We start from the raw sequence: 12,179 nt of genomic DNA on the forward strand, positions 1-12,179 counted from the left end.
GTCAGGTTTCTACCCATCTACTCTGAAATTTGCATTCAGATCTTTTTATCAGTGTCTATAGTACATCGAGTCTAAAACCTGCTGCTTTGAAATGAAGAGATAAAAAAGAATACAAAAAAAGTGTTAATTAAAGTAGGTGTTACCCAGTTAACTAGAAATGAATAGATGTTATCTGCCAATTCATAGAATCATAGAATCAACCAGTTTGGAAGAGACCTCCAAGATCATCCATTCTAACCTATCCCCCAGCCCTAGCCAGTCAACTAGACAATGGCACCAAGTGCCTCATCCAGTCCCCAGAACACCTCCAGGGACAGTGCCTCCACCACCTCCCTGGGCAGCCCATTCCAATGCCAATCACTCTCTCTGGCAAGAACTTCCTCCTAACATCCAGCCTATGCTTCCCCAGGCACAACTTGAGACTGTGTCCCCATGTTCTGTTGCTGGTTGCCTGGGAGAAGAGACCAACCCCCACTTGGCTACAACCACCCTTCAGGTAGTTATAGACAGCAATGAGATCATCCCTGAGCCTCCTCTTCTCCAGGCTAAACAAGCCCAGCTCCCTCAGCCTCTCCTCATAGGGTTTGTGTTCCAGGCCCCTCACCAGCTTTGTTACCCTTCTCTGGACACATTCCAGCACCTCAACATCTCTCTTGAATTGAGTAGCCCAGAACTGGACACAGTATTCACGGTGTGGCCTGACCAGTGCTGCGTACAGGGGAAGAATAACCTCCCTTGTCCTACTGGCCACACTGTTCCTGATGCAGGCCAGGATGCCATTGGCTCTCTTGGCCACCTGGGCACACTGCTGGCTCATCTTCAGCCTACTATCCACCAGTACTCCCAGGTCCCTTTCTTCCTGGCTGCTCTCCAGCCACTCAGTCCCCAGCCTGTAGTGCTGCTTGGGGTTGTTGTGGCCAAAGTGCAGAACCCTGCACTTGGCCTTGTTAAATCTCATCCTGTTGGCCCCTGCCCACCCATCCAGCCTGTCTATGTCCCTCTGCAGGGCTCTCCTACCTTCCAACAGATCAACACCTGCTCCTAGCTTGGGGTCATCTGCAAACTTACTGATGCTGGACTCAATCCCCTCATCCACCTCATCAATAAAGATATTGAACAGGACTGGGCCCAGCACTGATCCCTGGGGAACACCACTAGTGACTGGCTGCCAACTGGATGTGGCACCATTCACCACCACTCTCTGGGCTCTGCCATTCAGCCAGTTCTTGACCCAGCACAGAGTGAATCTGTCCAAACCATGAGCTGCCAGCTTGGCTAGGAGCTTGTTGTGACAGACAGTGTCAAAGGCTTTGCTGAAGTCCAGGTAGACTACATCCACAGCCTGTCCCACATTCACCAGGCAGGTAACCTGATCATAAAAGGAGATCAGGTTGGTCAGACAGGACTTCCCCTTCCTGAACCCATGCTGGCTGGGCCTGATCCCTTGGCCATCCTCTAGGTGCTTTGTGATGGCACTCAGGATGACCTGTTCCATGATCTTACTTGGCACTGAGGTCAGGATGACAGGTCTGTAGTTTTCTGGCTCCTCCTTTCGACCCTTCTTGTGGATGAGTATCACAGTGGCCAGAATCCAGTCTTTGGGGACCTCTCCAGTGAGCCACGACTATTGATAAATGAGGGAGAGTGGCTTGGCCAGCTCAGCTGCCAGCTCTCTCAGAACCCTGGCATGGATCCCATCTGGTCCCATGGACTTGTGAGGATCCAAGTGGCTCAGCAGGTCCCTTACTTCTTCCTCGTGGATTACAGGGGGACTGTACTGGTCCCTGACTCTATCTGCCACTTCAGGAGTCCAGTTGTCCTGGAGACAGCCTGTCCCACTCTTGAAGATTGAGGCAAAGAAAGTGTTAAGCACCTTTGCCTTTTCCTCATCCTTTGTCACTATATTCCCCTCTCTATCTAACGAGGACTGGAGGTTGTCCTTGGCCCTTCTCTTGCCATTAGTATATTTATAGAAACATTTTTCATGCTCCTTATCAGCCGTGACCAACCTCAGTTCTAAATGGGCTTTTGCCTCTCTTTTTTCTACAAGACCTAGCAACACCCTTGAACTTTTCCTGGGACACCTCCCCTCTTTTCTAAAGGTGATATACTCTCTTTTTAATCTTTAATTCCTTCAGCAGCAACCTGCCCACCCAGTCTGGCTGCCTCCCTCATTGGCTTGTCTTCCAGCAAAATGGCACAGCTGCTCCTGAGCCTTTAGGAGTCCTTTTCTGAAGTAGGTCCAACCTTCCTGGACCCCTTTGTTTTCAAGGGCTCTTTCCCAAGCAACTTTCTGAGTTAGTTCCTTAAATAGGCTGAAGTCTGCCCTTCAGAAGTCCAGTGTGGAGGTTCTGTTGATGCCCCTCCTGGTTTCTCCATGTATTGAAAACTCTATAATTTCATGGTCATTGGACCCCAGGCAGCCTCCAACCACCACATCCCCCACCAGCCCCTATTTGTGAGCAGCAGGTCAAGCAGGGCTGTCCCCCTGGTAGGCTCACATAACAGCTGGGATAGGAAGTTGTCTTCCACACATTCTAGAAACCCTCTAGACTGCCTTTTCTCTGTAGTGTTTAAGTCTCAACAGATGTCTGGCAGGTTAAAGTCACCCACAAGAACAAGGGCAGGTGATCTTGAGGCAGCCTCCAGTTGTTTAAAGAGTAATAATTCAACCTCTTCTTCCTGATTGGGTGGTCTATAACAGACTCCTACCAGGATGTCAGCGCTATTGGACTTCCCCTTAATTCTCACCCATTATGACTCAACTTGATCATCCTTGATTTCTACCCCCATGACATCCAGAGCATCCCTAATATACAGAGCCACTCCCCCACCTCTTCTCCATTGCCTGTCTCTCCTGAAGAGTCTGTAGCCATTGATTACAGCACTCCAATCATGTGAGCCATCTCATCACGTTTCAGTGATGGCAACAATATCATAGTTTTCCTCCAGCACCAGAGCTTCCAGCTCCTCTTGTTTGTTACCCATACTGCGTGCATTAGTGTACATGCACTTCAGCTGGGCTGCTGCTTTTACCCCTAGCTCTAGCCTACCGTCCTCAGTTTCCTTTGCTTTATCTCTAGTGGTGTCATGTTTAACCCCCTCCCCCTTCCATTCTAGTTTAAAGCCCTCTCAACAAGCCCAGCCAGCTTATGTGCCAGGGTCCTTTTCCCCTTCTGTGACAGTTGTATCCCATCTGTTGCTTGCAGACCTGCGGCAAGATGAAGTTCCCCAAGATCAAAGAATCCGAAGTTTTGTTGGAGGCACCAACCTCTGAGCCACTTGTTCATCAAATACGCTTTCCTATTCCTCTCTGTATTCCAACCTGTGACTAAGGGTATAGAGGAAAAGATTACCTGTGCCCCTGCTCTTTCAACTGCTTTTCCCAGTGCCTTGAAGTAAGTCCCTTTTGACAGCTTTTGTTGATACCCTCTGGTATCAACATCATCATTCCCTGCCTTTATAACTAATAAGGGATAGTAATCAGAGGGCTGCACTACAGTGTGCAGCCTCCTGGTAACATCCCTGTCTCGGGCTCCAGGGAGGCAGCAGACCTCCCTGTGGAAGGGGTCTGGCTGGCATATGGGGCCCTCTGTTCCCTTCAGAAGGGAATCACCAATAACAATTACCCTTCTCTTTTTCTTCTGGGTACTTGTTCTGATGCGAGGGGGCAACTGATTTGTTTCAGCTGCCCTCCCAGTTGGTGAGATTCTTCTGTCTGCTCCAAAACCACCTCATCCTCAACCTCTAGTGCCCTATATCTGTTGTGTAAGGGCAGCTGAGGATGTAAGGATGGCTGGAAGGGTTTTCCCTTGCCCCTTCTGGCAGGCACCTGCATCCATTCTCCTTGGTTGCTCCGTTCATCTCCCTCTGGCAAGGGGGACTGCAGAGCATGGTGCTCTCTTTTACATTCCCTTTCAGCCTTCAGTCGTTCCACCTCTCCCTTGAGTTCAGCCACCAGGTTAAGCAGACAATTAATCTGCTCACACCTAATGCAGCTAATGCCTGTGTCTCCCTCGACTTCGAGTGCCAGGCTCCAGCACTCCTCACATCCAGTCGTCTGGACACCTGCATTCCTACAGGTGGGCTCTGTTTGGGTGCCCACAGTTTTACAAGTATTGTACAGCTTGGACCTAGTTTGCACTCTTTTTTCCTATGCTGAGTGTTGGAATAATATTCTACCCCGCTCTTGAGTTTCTTTCTATGTTTATGGTGTCTTGCTGCAAGACACTTTATTTCAGTCCTCTCTACACTTTTCTATACTGTCTACACATTAAAAAACAAACAAACAAACCAGTTATGTCAAAAACCTTTGGCAAAACATATATGGATCAGACTAGAGGAAGCACTTTGTTCATCCTGATGACATACTTCATATACAGGAGAACAGATTCAGCAGTAATTACATCAAAATACTACTATGGCTTCTTCAGACATGTGAAGGTGAAAATTTGGTTCAAGTCTCTTTGCTGAAATGAACAAAAAATTGAAAGTATGACTTCTTACTGACTCTCCTGCAATCTAAACTATGGCTGAAAACTGATGATGTTAATGCAGTCATTTTGTGTACATAGATTTCTATTTTTTTCCCAAAATGTCTAAAAATTATCTTAAGTGAGATATGCTTTTTACACAGAAAAATAAACTCTGTATTGCAAGTACTACAAGAAATTATTTTTTCAATGTACTTGTTTTTTCTGTGTTTTCAATATAGCATTTTTATGCCATGTACTTCCACCATTCATATTCAAACGTAGTATTTTGCAATTTCATAAAGTGATCATTTACACAGTCTAGAAATTATGGGTATTTCATAGGACATACACTATAACAAAATGTAACTAGAACTGAAGTTACACACTAAAATTATGATCTATGTTTTAGAGAGAGCATATACTCAGGAAAAGAAAACATTCGGTTAGATGAAAACCTTCTTATGGAAAGTACCCTGGAAACCTTAACCAGAATTAAGAGGAACTGGAATAGGTTGGAGGTTTTTCTCAAGCTCTATTCCACTTTCAGTCCTTCCAGATTTGATTTCTAGATTATAGAGTGGCTATCATGCATATCAACATCTCAGAATAAAATTAAACTTAGTTGTAGTTAGTTGTAGTAGCTGGAAAAAAACCTTGTCATTTGTCTTTTGATATTTCTTGCAGGATATAACATTCATTGTGATATTGAGAGTATCAAGGAATGTATTTCCTTGTGTCTTTTAAAACTTCTTTATACAACTTTCTGGAACAACTTTTGGAAAAGTACAGTTAAGCTCATCAACAAGGACACATTTTCCCTATTATACTGTTGTGGGAGAATTTTCTTGCTATCAGGACATGAGCTGGTAAGCAATAAGCAAACCCATGCTGTGAAGTATCCTTGAGTCCATCTCGGACTCAGGATACCAGGCGGCAGGTGGCATCCCCCACACATAGCTGCATGGCAGAGCCTGCCAGCTGCAGGGGACAGACCCTACAGGTTGTTATTGTAATGTTGATCTGTCTGTATTTCACACATAACCCTGGACCAATCTGTATTTTCCACATGTACCAATCTCAAAGTAAGTTAATTGTGCACGCCTCTTCCAAGTAGCATATAAGCCGCTGTACTGCCTGAATAAAGCATACTGTACTGCTTGCAGCTAGCTCATATCGAGTCCTCTCATCAGTACTCTGATCCTCCTGCCTCTGCTGGCTTCCAGTGACTGCACACTGTTGTGGAAATTATTAATCTGGTATTAATTATGAATATTAATTTACATGTGAATATTTATTATTAATGTTTTTTAAAAACGTGAAATTCCCTGCGATTCTTTGGATTTTTAGTCAATAGGAAGTACTTGCACAGAGGGTATTTATAAACACAGAATTAACAGTTTAAACAATCAGAACTTGGAAAAATAGGAATGCAAACATAGTAAAAATCTGTGTTTATGGAGCCTTAACATTAACTCCAGCATCTGTACTCAGGATGCTTGGTCCCTGAGTAAGTTTCCTGTACAAAGATGCTTCCAAAACTCACAATAATGATCCAGGGGTAAAATACAAAATATTTCAGGCAGAAGGAAGGAGAGAAGAACTGAGATAGTGGTGCTGGGCTGGTGCAAGCTGTATACACATGAGCACTGTGATTCCCACTTAACGACCTGTGAATGGGGTGCTTCTCCCGGTGGAGGATCAGTGCAGAAATGTGCAGTTTCTAAATCATCCCCCATTAAATGCATAATTTTGAAAATTTAACTGGCTAATGGGCACTACCATCATTGTTCTGGCTAATGAATTAAAAGCTTTGTGCCTTGTGTAACCATGAGAGGCAGCACAAGTCACCTGACACGTGGTGCTAAGGCCCTAGCTCTCAAAGGGCCAAACCCTTATTGTTTGCTCATCTACTCAACTCCCAGACCCACAACAGGAGGAGGAGAGCAAGGGTTAAATTGGCTTGGAAAGATTTATGCCCTACCAGGACATATACTCACTAGTATTTTTTTCCTATATTTTTTGTCTATGTGTTCTAAACCTTTGGAAGGTACTCTACCTACAAGTGAAAACTACCTGGCTTAATTTATGAAATTTGTCTCTCAGGTCCTATGTGTTAAAAAAAAAAAAAAAAAGCTAAGCACTGGGTTTTTTTTTTGTCTGACTTTCAGATTGAAGAGACACAAACTACATAACCAAATGACCTTGGGCTACTGTCAAACAAGAGTAGCTGTCACCAGAAAAACAAAACAAAACAAAACAAAACAAAACAACAATCAGTATGCTATATAGCTCTACATAAAGGCTCAAAAAAAAATAATCTAAATAAACATATCAGGTCTTACATCCTGTGATGGAGACTTAATGACATCAAAAAGGATTAATGCTTTTAAGGATGTGAATTTGTATTAACTGTCTTCTGCACTTAAGTTTTCATGTCTGTTGTCCTTTGTAAGCGCAGTGAAGTAACCAGCCTGCCAGCTATATTTCCTGTCCTTACAAGAAAGATAAAGCAAAAGCTCTCCATGGGTACATCTTTCTTGACATATACCATTAAAAATAGCACCACTTGACTCAGTATGACAGATCATTCTTCCTTGCTGGAGAGTGACTTGTGTACAATTTAATATTACAAAGAAATACTTCACCCAATGGGAAAAGAACTAGCTAGGGAGCCAGAAGCAGTACAGTTCTAGATTCATAACACTATATGTGTACTAATTAGCTATCCTGAAACACATAGCATTAGCTCAAGCATAGTGCTACATTAAAGCAAATGCAATATTTGTGGAATATAAAGCACTGTGCTGTGCAGTTTTATTGTCATTCTTTCAATTTTTGTCTCAAGGTCTGCCTTGTACCACAAGAAAGGAGATGGGATATTTGTTTAATTTTTTTTCAAGTACTCTAATCGTTTTGAGATTTGAGTTTAAAGGACTAATATAGTAGTGACTTCTGACTGAAATTTAGTGAAGCTATAGATCAGAATACTATGAAATCTAAAATATAAATTTTGAAATAATAAAAAGTTAAATTTGAAAGTCTAAATATAATGGTTTAATTCCTGACTAAAACACTAAATAACTGGAATTATAAGAAAAATCATTTAAGGATTTACTTCTACCATCCTTTTTTTCCTTATGTCACTTAAGGATTTAATCCATGCTCTTCCCCTACTATCTAACAAATGCCAGGTGCTCAGGTCTCACCAACTTTTTTGTTTGAATTGTACATGTTCATTTATATTAAAAAAAAATATCCCATCCACTTTGTAACAAGATTTCCTGTTTAGTATTGAGGAGTAGTATGAAGAAATGAACGAAACGTGATGCATCAGCCAGTCAGTAGTAGATTTTTCTGGGGTTTAAAAGTGCATTCAGAAAGGGCTTTTGGCAGTACTTTATAGGAGAGGTGGGAATATAGATAGTGATACAGCAGGTGCCTGACAATCTGTCCAGAACTCAGAACTCAGGAGATCCTTTGCACGGTGTTGCTTAGCTTGAATTACTTGGCAGTAAGATTAGATTAGGGGCCCCTACTGTGAACACACTTAGTCTGTCCAGCTCACATGGGGTATGGCTCCTTTCAATTGATTTAGGTTGACTTTTTGGAGTGAGATAACTTGGGATGAATGGAGAGTTGAAGGCATATTCTCAGAGTATAAAATTCTGACTGTATATGAAATAGTGACTGAATATAAGGAAATAAGTTCCCATGCTAATAAGAATAGTTGTGTGGCTCTTGAAAAAGTGGTGGAGCTTTTCTGACTCATACCAATTTGATTTGCATGAAAGGTTAGGGAGAATGCACTGCAAAAAGTATTCTATTATTCTAAGGTAAAAAACAGGGATTCTGTGCTCTTGGATGTAGTAACTTATTCTTGCATCCAAATTAATTAAGTTACTGAGTGACTCAGAAATGACTGGTGTTGTGGAGGGGAAATTAATTGATGCGAGATTATATTTTCCAAAATGAATATTGTTTGTTAATTTTGCTATTGAGAACTCTTACCACCCCCGACCACTAATTTTTTATAATATTTAGTTTCTTACACGGTCATCGAAACATTCTATGGCTAATATCTAGATCTAGTAATAACCAGCAAAATATATAAACATTAATTGAACTGGAAGAGAAAATTCCCACGGTCAAATGCTGCTTGTGGTCAATGTGCTGCTTTACCAGTAGATGGGCTCAAGGAGCTCTTTCTGCTCTAAGGCAGAAGGCAATAGAGAATTACAAGGAGGCATTTAAGCATTTACACATAAATTATTATTTTTACCCTCGCAGGGGCTAGCCACAGCCCAGACAGTGTCCAAATGCTTTCAGGGGACTCTGTCTTGTTGGACATTGAGGCTTGAATCTTCCTGGTTCTGGGGAAAGGACGCAGACAATCTCTGACCTTGTCTCCTGGCTTCTTCTGGATTATCTGTATATATGTCCAAGGGATTCTAGGCAGCACCTTCAGGTGCCGAATGCATGATATTGCACAGTCTCAGCACGCTGTCATGCTGGCTGCACAGGCTGATCATGTGCAGACATCCAGGATCTGCTGCTGGTAACTCGCAGCAGTGGAGTTTGCCAGGCAAGCAATAAGGCAGTGTGCAATAGCAGCACAGCTGGGCACAGCAGAGAGAGCACAGCAAAGAGCAGGGAAGCAAAGCAGGGAAGCAAAAGCAGGTTGTTCACCTGCATATCTCCTTTTATCAATGTGGGCTGAGATCAATTGCCCTTTGGACACAAGAATAGCCAATCAGGATGGCAGTTAGCCAAACCATACCATATTAGGCAAAGCTAGAGGCTTGCTTTTCCCACTTTGGGAAAAGCACAGGCCTTGCACTAGGCAGGCACAAGCTAAGAGTGTGTACCTTACACTGCAGGACCCTGGGCAGGTCAGACTCTATGACTCCAGGTCCTTTTGTGTCCATTTCCCGTGCTTGCCTCTCTGGTGGAGCAGAAAAACATGCCTAGGCAAGGCAGGACATGTACAAGCCTATTTTGGGCCTATCAGGCCTACCATGACAATTAGTTACTAGATATACTCTTTGAGGTTACTAGATATGAACCTGGAAGAGTTAAAAAGCCAATTGAGCTTAAACAAAATTTTCAGTTAAACATCTAAGGGAATCTGAATCTCTTCATTCCTGAAGGGTAAAGTTGGCTAAAAGAAATAGTGTCAAGGTAAGTATGGTTAAAAAATTCAAGGAGAATGAATAATAACTTCCTCCTGTAAAAGATTTGCATCTTTTAGGAATATTTTTGGTTAAAGAATTTGGTTAAGAATCTTTTTGGTTAAAGAAAGGAAATCTAAGATGTTGCTAAGAACTGGTTACCTCTTTCTACTGGAAGTACCTGAAAAACTTTCAGCAGCAAAATCAAGAGAAAAGGCATCTTGTTAAGAGAAAAAGAAGAGAAAAGTTTGTATACATATACAAAAAAATATTTACTATGTAAGAATAGTTATAAAAATCAAAGACCTCCATTTTCAATACAGTGATAGATAAAGGTTGGTGTCACCACATCCAGTTGTGGAGCCCCTATTACAAGAGAGATGTGGACATGCTGGAGCATGTCCAGAGAAGGGCCATGAGGATGATCAGAGGGCTGGAGCACCTCTGCTATGAGGACAGACTGAAAGAGGTGGGACTGTTCAGTCTGGAGAAGAGAAGGCTCTGAGATGACCTTATTATGGTCTTCCAGTATCTGAAGAAGGCCTACGAAACAGCTGGGGAAGGACATTTTAGGCTATCACATAGTGACAGGAATAGGGGGAATGGAGCAAAGGTGGAGATTAGCAGGTTCAACCTGGATGTGAGGAGGAAGTTGTTCGGCATGAGAGTGGTGAGAGCCCAGGGAGGAGCTTGAAGCCCCATCCCTGGAGGTGTTCAAGGCCAGGCTGGATGAGGCTCTGGCCAGCCTGATCTGGAGTAGGGTGTCCCTGCCAATGCAGAGGGGCTGGAACTAGATGATCCTTGTGGTCCCTTCCAATCTTGACCGATTCTAAGATTCCATGGTATGTGTAATACAAAGCTGTATATGAGAGTTTCAGAACCCTGGAAACCACATTTCAACATAATCTTCACTGGAGGTCACTGTTACTTACACCTTGCTTTTGGCTGTTTACTCAAGGTAGAGATTACTTAGGGCAGAGAATGAAGCTTAATTTTTCCCAACACTGATTATTTTACATAAGGCATACATAATCATTTTCTGTTGTCCATCAGAAAGTCTGCACTGAAATCTTTTCCATTTGTTATTTTATTTCAAGCCAAATCTCATTTCCCTATTCATTCTCCTGCTTTAGCAAGATTTCCAAAATCTGTAGCCACACAGAAGAACTTTTTGGGACAAATATGTTCTCCTAAAATTAGAGACTGAGGGTATCAATGTGTTGGTTGAGTGGTTTTGTTTTTATGTTTTGCTACTTTGACAGTTATAATTTCTAATTAATTTTTAAAAAATCTGAAAGCTTGCTGGTTTTATGAAGACCATGTATTTTCATTATTTCTATCTTTTAAAAACATAACGAATTTTAAGGGAACTGCCTGAAAAGCTGCCTTTTTTTTTTTTTCCCTTTCACCCAGCATTCGAGCAATAGAATGCTACATGTGATGGTTTGGGTGTTCCCCACCCCTCCACACTTGGTAAAATCATCCAGACTAAACTCAGCAGCTCTGGAAACCGAACAAAGCTTTATATTTACAGCTTAGCACAATATACAAGCATATATTTACAATATATACAGAATGTGTCCAGAGAAGGGCGAGAAAGGTGGTGAGGGGCCTGGAACACAAACCCTATGAGGAGAGGCTGAGGGAGCTGGGGTTGTTTAGCCTGGAGAAGAGGAGGCTCAGGGGGGACCTCATTGCTCTCTACAACTACCTGAAGGGACATTGTAGCCAAGTGGGGGGTGGCCTCTTCTGCCAGGCAACCAGCAATAGAACAAGGGGACACAGTCTCAAGTTTTGCCGGGATAGGTATAGGCTGGATGTTAGGAGGAAGTTCTTCACAGAGAGAGTGATTTCCCATTGGAATGGGCTGCCCAGGGAGGTGGTGGAGTCACCATCCCTGGAGGTTTTCCAGAAAAGCCTGGATGAGGCACTCAGTGCCATGGTCTAGTTGACTGGATAGGGCTGGAGGATAGATTGGACTCGATGATCTTGGAGGTCTCTTCCAACCTGGTTGATTCTATGATTCTATATACAGAAATATACCAGTTAAAAGGTAATACAGAAACATAACCCTCCCTCCCAGAAACCTGAGTCCCCAGGTGGGGCTCTCAACCACCTTTCCACCTTCTCAACCCTCTCCCTTACCCCACATCTTGCCTTATGCCCAAGGAAGATTGGAGGGTCGGCCAGGGGGGTTAGGAAGCAGGTGGATGTTGTGATTTAGTTTAATTAGCAGATTAAGTTGCTTGAGAATATCTACAGGGATGCCATCAATGATCTGACTATTTTGGAAGTCAGAAGTTGGAAAAGGCTTTAACTATTAATTAATAGCGTTTGCTTACTAATAAAGTTGAGCCAAAATAACTCCCGATCAGGCTGACTTCCTCGTGCGGCCTGTCCCTCTGTTCCCTTTCAGCAGCTGCAGGTGGATTGTTAAGGGTTGTTAGGCTTACAAAGGTGTCAATGGGTGAAGCAATTCTTTGAAGCTCTTTCTGTATCCAGGCCAGGCGGGGGGGGGGGGGGGGGGGGGGGGGGG

Source organism: Pogoniulus pusillus, chromosome Z (genome assembly GCF_015220805.1).
Source record: "Pogoniulus pusillus isolate bPogPus1 chromosome Z, bPogPus1.pri, whole genome shotgun sequence".
Classification (NCBI taxonomy): Eukaryota; Metazoa; Chordata; class Aves; order Piciformes; family Lybiidae; genus Pogoniulus; species Pogoniulus pusillus.